Here is a 9,674-nt window from a genome sequence, read left to right on the forward strand (position 1 = left end):
TGACAAACTATCTGGCTGCTGGTATTGCCTTTGTAAAGGCACCAAGAAACAGTACCAATGTATTCACATCTATTTGAGTATGTGGTGGCTTTATCAAGAGAGAGAGGATTTGTTGGTTGAATGTACCCAATCAGCCAGTGAGGGAGACAGTTTTGAAGAGGAGGAGGAGGATGCAGACATTTGTTTGGAGAGAAAAGATGGCCTCAAAAAAAAAAAAAAAAAACAGATAGTAGACATGACCACATATCTCTGGCAGATGAAAAGAATACCTGAGAATTTGCCACAGGAATTAAAGATTCGGGTCAGTCCTCTGCAAGCGAGGTTTGAGCCTACAGAAACAACATGTCCATACTGCCCTGGGCCAACGCCACCTGGCCTCACAGAAATGGTGATTGTTACCAAAAAATGCAATCATCTATGACCTAGAGTCTATTCAGAAAGGTTTGTGCACAACAATCCAAAAGACTTGTAAATGTGTTTTTCTCTTTTTTTTTCCAAGATATAAACGTAAAGGCCACTCTCTAATTACTTTTTCATGTAAAGGTGTCACTGTGTGTGTGAAAAAGTGCCTGATCTGCAGGACTCCTGTAAGATTTCAGGATTTCACAACGGGATTTCTTAATTTCAACAACAGAATTCTTTTGACTATCCGTTTCTGTTCAATGATGATACCAGCCCTCAAGGTAAAAAAATATTTTGTGTCATTTTGCATTTTCAACTTTTGCCAAATATCAGTTTTAATCAAAGTTTCCTATATAATAGTCACACACAGCTATCGGACGTTTTTTCTCTATGATGGAGGACCTCCTAAACGTGAAGATACATCACAACATGCTGAGAAAAGCCTTCTTCCATTTTTGGGCAATGACTAGTTATCACTATGACTTCTCTTGTGTACGCTGTGGCCATGAACCACCTGTTTTAATTGCTGATGCCAATTGGAAAGTGGCCTTTGACTTGCCTGGTAAGCCATTTTTACATTACTTTGTAAAGGAAAAGGGGACATATTTTTTCGTTATTTGAACAACATATGTTCAAACATATTTGAACAAGATGAATAATATTTCTATTCAAGTAATTTGAACATCTCTGCTACAAATGATAATGTAAACCTTGTTTCCAGCATCTACAGTTTCTGAACAGTTTACCTGACATCTAAAGACCGTTTCTGCATCTGTAGATTTGTGTGACGTTTGTGTCTGGGGACTAAAACTTTGCTGTGGGAGTTGCACTGCCTCCCCTTGACAATCGGTGCCCATGTATCCCCCAGAAGATGGTGGTGATGATTTTGATCATTTTTGGGATGTCCAATATTATATTAATTATTTGCATTTTAGTTTGTTAGTTCATGCCCTGCTATATTATTTTTTACATGTATGTGTTGTCTTTCTTTTCAGTCATTTCACAATATTTTTTCTCTCCAAGTGAATCTCCTGAAGAGACCATGCACTGACAATATTCAACAAAGTGACCTTACAGTAAATGTTGATGAGAGATGGTCATCACTGGAAAAGGAACTCATTGCTACAGGTTTTTGTTTTGGTAAGTTTGTTACATAAAACTGTTTTTTTTTTACTGTATCCCCTAGCTGGCTTATTCATTCACATTCACAGGAACACACACACACATTCACTCACACACTCATACCTACGGACACTTTTGAGTCACCAATCTACATACCAACATGTGTTTTTGGAGCGTGGGAGGAAACCAGAGCACCCGGAGGAAACCCACGCAGACACAGGGAGAACACACCACTCCCCTCACAGACAGTCACCCGGAGGAAACCCATGCAGACACAGGGACAACACACCACACTCCTCACAGACAGTCACCCGGAGGAAACCCACACAGACACAGGGAGAACACACCACACTCCTCACAGACAGTAACCCGGAGGAAACCCACACAGACACAGGGAGAACACTGTGTTCCATCCCAGTGGCTACAGAGCTCCAGGGATACCAACAACTGTGGAGTTTTCGTTTGCACTGTAAGTTCTTAAGAAAATATTCTACAAGTGTTTATAATTTTTACATTATTGTAAAATTGGGCCATAAGCAGTCAAACACCAATTTAAACTGCATATATCTGGTATTGCTTAGGACACGTGACATGGATAGAATGCATGATTTACAGATGGCAGAGATGGAGTTGAAGAGTTGCAGCTTGGCCACAGAGGTCGTAGGGAGGTCTCAAATGGAGCATATACGAAAATATCACGCAGCAGCACTAGCTGAAGGTGTCCAGATAGAGGTTAGTTGTCCAATGTGTACTTCACTTGTTTCATACTAGCAGTCATTCATATTACTGAAACAATTAATTTTTTCTTTGCAGGATTCCTTGGGATTTCCTAGTAAAACACAGTGCATGGCTGGTGCCTTGCAAGTATGTTGTTATCAGAGTGTTGGGGAAAAGGGGTATGCCTTTCTTTATTTTTCTAAACTGATATTTTTCTGTTATTGAAGGCATATCATACTAATTACACAGCTGTGTGTATCATTTCACTTAAATATGACACTATACTCGAAGGTAGTACAGGTGCTTTGGGTTCAGTGTGACCTATGTTTGGGATGGCTGCACATGGACTGCGCTGGTGTGTCTGAGGCAGAGGTCAAAAAAGGGAAATTCAGATGTGGCTGTGACTTACCACAGCCCTATACATTTGACAGGTGAGGTTATAAGCGATGTAGCACTTTACAATATAAATGTTGTATGAAGATTCTATCACAACACAACCTTATTAGTAGTACATACATTACACCATTGGAAAGAGGCCAGTTCCAGCTTTTCTATGACACCTTAAGCTTGAAAAAACAGGTTTTTCTACTCTAAAGAATTCTTTTACTAAAAAAAAAACAATTTCATCATTTATTCCAAGCAGTTAGAATGTACTAATCGTTCAAATTTGGCCATGAAAGTTCAGATGGAAATTCAAAGAAATACACAGACACATTGATGTGCCACAAGTACCTGTTTTCTTTGCAGTAAAATCAAAGCACTGAAGCAGGGAGTTGATGGTCTGATCTCAGATACAGAATTAAAGGTGAATAAAGGTTTTCTTTTAAAGTCAAAAAACATATTTTTGATTCCAATGTGAGTGTGTATTATATCTGTTATTGTTTCTTCATCCATAGGCTCTGCATGATGCTCTGCAGACAGAGGAAAAAAAGTCAAGTCGTTTCTACCTCTGGAAGCATCCAGAAGTGTCACTGAAGTTAAAGCAGTGTTTGAAACCTAAGCAATGCAGTTTTAGTGATGACAATGTGAGTATGAAGCCTATTGAACAAGTGCCATACGCCATTTTAGTATCATATCGAGGTAAAGAATGGATTATCTGCAGCTCATGTTATCTCTCATATATAGCTTGTCAAACTGGCAGACAAGATAAGAGCAGCAGTCAAACCTGAGAACAACCTTGAAAGTTTGGATTACATCTTTGATGTGATGCTCCCTGAAGTATGTTTTCTTATTCCATATACTACTACTTCCAGTTATATGTTGGCTTCTCATGCTCTTCCTCTTTTAGCTTAAACTGTCTGTCTCAAGCATAATTTTCCAATTATATTTTCACAAAATGTCCAAATAAGAGTCCTTCAGTATTCACAGACACCAAAGCTGTCTCCTGTTGTTCAGCTTACGTCCATATAGGACTACAGAAAAAGCCATAGTATGGACAATTCTAATCTTTGATTGTACAGATGAATTATTACATTTAAAAGCATTTATTGACTGTTGGGTTTTTTGTTGTTATTATTAGTAACCTAATAACATTTAACAGTAACATCCTGTGTCTAAACGTCATTTTAATATGTAACATAACTATAACAGATCATTCAATCCAATCCTAGATAATAAAAAAGATGCAGACTCCAAATTAGTTGAAGAGAATAGCTGGTACCTTGTATATTGCAGGTTAGATGTAATATACAAGAAGGAAACCCTCTGGAGAATCTCTGAGGGGTATTACAGTTTTAATCTTTTACACACTTTTACAAAGTCATTTACACAATTATTATTTATTGCATTCCCGTCTTTGAAGTTGCCACCCTTACATCTAATTTAAGGACCTAACATCAGAATTACTATCATTATCTCCAAACTTAGAACTCTTTAACTGTTTATTTACAATAAGGCGACATCATTCAATGCTGATAAAATCTTGACTTTGTGTCACCCATGCCTAATCTTACAGTAGCGTCCAAGGGGCACTACACATTACAAATTGCTTAATGAAATACAGAATAACATATTCAACTCAATATGTTAACCCATGCATGCCTGGACAGTATTTTATCACTTCTGGAAAAATGTTACATTGATTTAAAGCCTGGATTACTGTACCTTCTTGTTTTATCAGTAGATGGATATTACTATGAGGTAACTCTTACTTTTCTTCTCTTTATCAAGGTGACTCTTGCCACCTTCATGAAACATTTGAACATTTGCCGATATGCTGGAGAAGTGTTGATGGCTTCTGGTCAAGTTCTGTTACTTTAAAATATTCATTCATGCATTATCTGTAACAGCTTATCCAGTTCAGGGTCGCAGCGGGTCTGGAGCCTACCTGGAATCATTGGGCACAAGGCGGGAATACACCCTGGAGGAGGCGCCTTTCCTTCACAGGGCGGAGCGCAAACACACACACACACACACACACTGACTCACACCTATGGACACTTTTGAGCCGCCAATCCACATATCAACGTGTGTTTTTGGACCGTGGGAGGAAACCAGAGCACCTGGAGGAAACCCATGTGGATGCAGGGAGAACACACCTCCTCACAGACAGTCACCCGGAAGGGGACTCGAACCCACAACCTCCAAGCCTCCAGACTTTAAAGTTTTATAATGTTTTAAAGTTTTGATACCTCATTGTTACTATTTTCATTTTTATAGCTGCTGTTTTACCGTTGGGTTTTATTCAATTAAATAAAATGATTCGTAATATGAACACCATTGTTATTACCATTGTTATTTAAAAATAAATTTTAATTGATTTTTAACCAGGCAATGAATTCTTATTTAGAGTGGTGGCCTGACAAGCAGTAGGGGAAGCATGAGTTTTAGAAATGTTGAATTTTTACAGAACTGCAATGGTTCAATAAACACATGGACTTTATTGTAAAGGAGAAAAAGGGAACTGGACTAACACGTCTACTTTAATATATAATATTTATTACATACTGGTGTTGGTAAAATTGTACATGATGGTAGTCTGCAGCAAATTACTGACACATTGCTGCCCTCCTAAAATGAACACTCAAGATAAAGCCAACTTAATACCAAGTTGTATTGTTATACAGAAAATACCACATTTCATTTTGTAAGGATCATTTCTATATGGGGTTTTATGCCACTCATTCATAGATTCCAGTTCTTAATGGTACAATGTTATACAAATGTTTAAATAGCTTCAGACAAATTCCATGTATTGATAATTTAAAGGAACTATGAAAAGCACCACCACCACAACTATATATATATATATATATATATATACAAATTTTGCATAAGACTGACAAAAATATTTAGGGGAAATCTGGATTATATGTCTGCGTGGGTTTCCTCTGGGTGCTCCGGTTTCCTCCCACAGTCCAAAAACACACGTTGGTAGGTGGATTGGTGACTCAAAAAGTGTCCGTAGGTGTGTGTGTGTGAGCGAATGTGTGTGTGTGTCTGTGTTGCCCTGTGAAGGACTGGCGCCCCCTCCAGGGTGTATTCCTGCCTTGCGCCCAATGATTCCTGGACCCACCGCGACCCTGAATTGGATACGAGGTTACAGATAATGAATGAATGAATGGATTATATGTCAGTGGAATGGGGTGTCAACACTTATTATGAGCCTTCATCAGAAAGGCAAACATTGTCTTGGTTGAAACGTCAGCTTTCAAGAATCTGACATGAAGTGTTGTACAATGGTATTAGAGCTTCACGTGCCTTAAAGACATTTTAATTAATCTAGTAGTCCAGTAGTAATGTTGCTTGGCAGCATTGTGGTATGTCGACGTCTTGAAAGTGGTGGTTTTGAGGAGCGTCGTATACCCCTAACTGGGAAGAACTTGTAGTTCAATTGTCCATGAACACAGTGACAGTGGACTGTGTGCGAATAAGGGATGCTATGTTTGTAGCATGTCACTTGTTTGGTCCGTTTACATGCTAATAGGTACGTGCGCTAGTTAAATATATAGCTAGTTTAAACATCCATGTGCTAGCTACACTACTGGCAGATGTTGAACAATGAAGTGGAGTATATGCCACTGTCACCCGTACGTAAGATGCCGATGCCTCTCCCCTTTAAAATGAATTTGCCCTTTGGCTACTACAGTCTTACAACGACAGTGCTGCTGCTACATCAACTGTTCAAACTAACTTCAAAGCTTACTTAGCTAACGTGCCTAGCGAGCATTTTAAAACTATGAGCACTTTGACAAAAATATACATTAAGTAAGTGTTGAACTGTTTGTAAATGTACCTTAATGTGTGACGTTCATGTAAGTAACGCAGAGAACAGCCAACATTACATATACTCCAGCCTGCCTTAAACTTTAACGGACTTTAGCAACTAGCTAACGTTAGCTTAGCCTTAAACTGAATGTTACACAACCCACAAATATCATCCCCATTCATTATAATTCTTTCCCACTAAGACACTAAACAGAACCGTGTGCTGTACATAAATGAGCTAATTAGCCAGTTAAACGCTGTTTTTCTTACCGTGTTTCTGTGCTGTTACCCGCAGACGGTTAAAAAGCTTCCCCTCAGAAGAGCCGAGCAGCAGCAGCGCTCCCTCTCAGCGGCTCTTCAGCTGTGGTAGAGCGGGGAGCCGCGGCCCGCACACACTCACTTCCATTTTCAATACTTTATGAAATCTGGAAGATCATCTCTCACATCAACATTTGAAACACATTTCTTCCGTTTATATTAATAAAAGAAAATCTTATTAAGCAAACGGTTTTACATCTTATTTTTAAAAATAAAAGGTATATAAGAAACACCTTGATCCCTGTGTTCTGATTGGGTCGGTGCCGCATTAGTTTACTAGAATCTTCTAGCGTCTTCTGTTGTTCTGTAAAATTCTAAAACCTTCAGGAATGATGTAGAAGTGGGCGGGGCTTATGTGTGCTCAGCCAATCAGAGTCGAACCACGGTTATAAAAGAAAGTGACCGCATCATAAAGTTACAAAGCAGTGACAGCGGAGCGTCTGAGTGGAGTTCCTCGCATTACGGCGGAGCGTCTGAGTGGTAATGTATGTGTTGTCTTTTATTATTAAGTGTTAACTAATTTTCTCTAGCTGTAGTTCTGCGGCGGACCGTCTGAGCGGATTTCCTCGCATGACCTCGGACCGTGTGAGTGGAGTTCCTTGCCTGACGGCGGAGCGTCTGAGCGGAGTTTCTCTCGTGACGGCGGAGCGTCTGATTGGTGTTTTTTGTTTTGTTTACTAATTTGGGCGGCACGGTGGCGCAGCAGGTAGTGTTGCAGTCACGCAGCTCCAGGGACCTGGAGGTCGTGGGTTCGATTCACGCTCCAGGTGACTGTCTGTGAGGAGTTTGATGTGTTCTCCCCGTGTCTGCGTGGGTTTTCTCCGGGTGCTCCGGTTTCCTCCCACAATCCAAAAACACACCTTGTGACCTCGGACCGTGTAAGGAGTCCCTCACGTAACGACGGATTGGCGGAGCGCCTGAGTGGAGATCCTGGCGTGAAGGCGCGCGCCTGAACGCAGTTCCTCTCGTGGCCTCGGACCATGTGAGTGGAGTTCCTTGCGTTACGGCGGAGTGTCTGAGTGGAGTTCCTCGCATGGATGGACAGTCCTCCAGAGCGAGGGGTTGGTGGCGGGTCAATGTCAAATAAAAAGTAAAAGTTTTAGTAAAAAAGTAAAAGTAAATAAAAAGTTTAAAACGTATTTTGATCCCTGTGTTTTGATTGAGTCAGTACTGCATTTTGATTCTGTTTTGATTCTAGAATTCTAGAAATGTTAATGATGTAGAAGTGGGCGGGGCTTGTGTGCTCAGCCAATCAGAGTCAAACCAAGGTTATAAAAGGTGGCTGCATTATTAAGTTATAAAGCAGCGTTTTGCAGATGAGAGAGAGGAACCGCCGGTGCAACTAGAAGGAATGTCTCAAAATGAGGGCAAATGTTTTAAAATAAAATAAAGTAGTTCCTCGCATGGATGGATAACAGTACTCCAGAGTGAGGGGGTTGTGGTGGGTCAATACCAAACTAAATGTTTAAAACGTCTTTTTATCCCTGTGTTTTGATTGGGTCAGTACCAGATTAATTTACTAGAATCTTCTGTTGGTCTGAAGAATTCTAGAAATTATAAGAATGATGTAGAAGTGGTTGGGGCTTATGTGTGCTCAGCCAATCAGTCTCAAACCAAGGTTATAAAAGAAAGTGGCTGCATTATTAAGTTATAAAGCAGTTTTTTGCAGATGAAAGAGGAACTGCAGGTTCAACGTGAAGGAATGTCTCATAAGGGCAAATGTTTTGAATAAAATAGAGTGGGATTCTTCGCGTGACGGCGGAATTGTTTGTCAGTTTTTCAGGATGTTTTCACTGAACATTTAAAGCTAAAGTTATAACAGAACTCCAGAGAGAGTGGGTGGTGGTGGGTCAAAACCAAACATTCATTCATATCATTCATTTATTATCTGTAACCACTTATCCTGTTCAGGGCTGCGGTGAGTCCAGAGCCTACCTGGAATCATTGGGCGCAAGGCGGGAATACACCCTAGAGGACCTTCACAGGGCAACAGACACACATTCACTCACACCTAGGGACACTTTTGAGTCGCCAATCCACCTACCAACGTGTGTTTTTGGACTTTGGGAGGAAACCGGAGCACCCGGAGAAAACCCACACAGACATGGGGAGAACACACCATCTCCACAGACAGTCACCCGGAGCGGGAATCAAACCCACAACCTCCAGGTCCCTGGACCTGTGTGACGGCGACACTACCTGCTGCGCCACCGTGCCGCCCTTCAAAACCAAACAGAATGTTTAAAACGTCTTAACGTGACGGCGGAACGTCTGAGTGAAATTCTTCGCGTGACGGCAGAATCAGTTTTTCAGGATGTTTTCACTGAAAATTCAAAGCTAAAGTTATAACAGTCCTCCAGACCCAGTAAACAAGGAACGTCCCTGGACGTTCAAAATATGTCTAAAAGTAGTCTGTCCGTCAAGGACATATTTTACATGTCAATGGACGTCCAAAATCCATCTTAATAAGTTAGTTAAGTGGTGACCAATCTATAACGTTAGTGGACGTTCAAAACGCATTTTATGCAAGTAATTTATTTCAGGACCAATTAATAACGTCAATGGACGTCCAAAATACGTCTAATAGTCGTCTTTTCAATGTCTGTGTTTGGACGTCTTTTCAACTTTCATTTTCAACCTTAAGAGAATGTTGATTAGACGGCAGTCATTACGTCATTTCAACGTTGAATCAACGACTAATTGTTTACTGGGGAGAGAGTGGGTGGTGGTGGGTCAGTACCAAAAAATTTAAAGCTAAAGTTATTACAGTCCTCCAGAGAGAGTGGGTCAATATCAAATAGAATGTTTAAAACGTTTTAACGTGACGGCGGAGCGTGAGTGGAATACTTCACGTGACGGTGGAATCATTTGTCAGTTTTTCAAGATGTTTTCACTGAATATTTAAAGCT

The 9,674-nt window shown here is 40.4% G+C and overlaps 1 long non-coding RNA gene across 2 annotated transcripts; it reads left to right on the forward strand.

Annotated features, from left to right (window-relative positions):
• Positions 1 to 543: 543 nt before the first annotated feature.
• Positions 544 to 1,987, forward strand: LOC136687817 (uncharacterized). 2 transcript variants are annotated; one of them, XR_010800538.1, is made up of 3 exons: positions 544 to 683; positions 763 to 964; positions 1,124 to 1,987. It is a non-coding gene; the product is annotated as an uncharacterized lncRNA (long non-coding RNA). The 2 variants fall into 2 exon arrangements; XR_010800539.1 differs by having other exon boundaries at positions 1,181 to 1,987.
• The last annotated feature ends 7,687 nt before the right edge of the window (positions 1,988 to 9,674 follow it).

This window comes from Hoplias malabaricus, chromosome 2 (genome assembly GCF_029633855.1).
Source record: "Hoplias malabaricus isolate fHopMal1 chromosome 2, fHopMal1.hap1, whole genome shotgun sequence".
Lineage (NCBI taxonomy): Eukaryota > Metazoa > Chordata > Actinopteri > Characiformes > Erythrinidae > Hoplias > Hoplias malabaricus.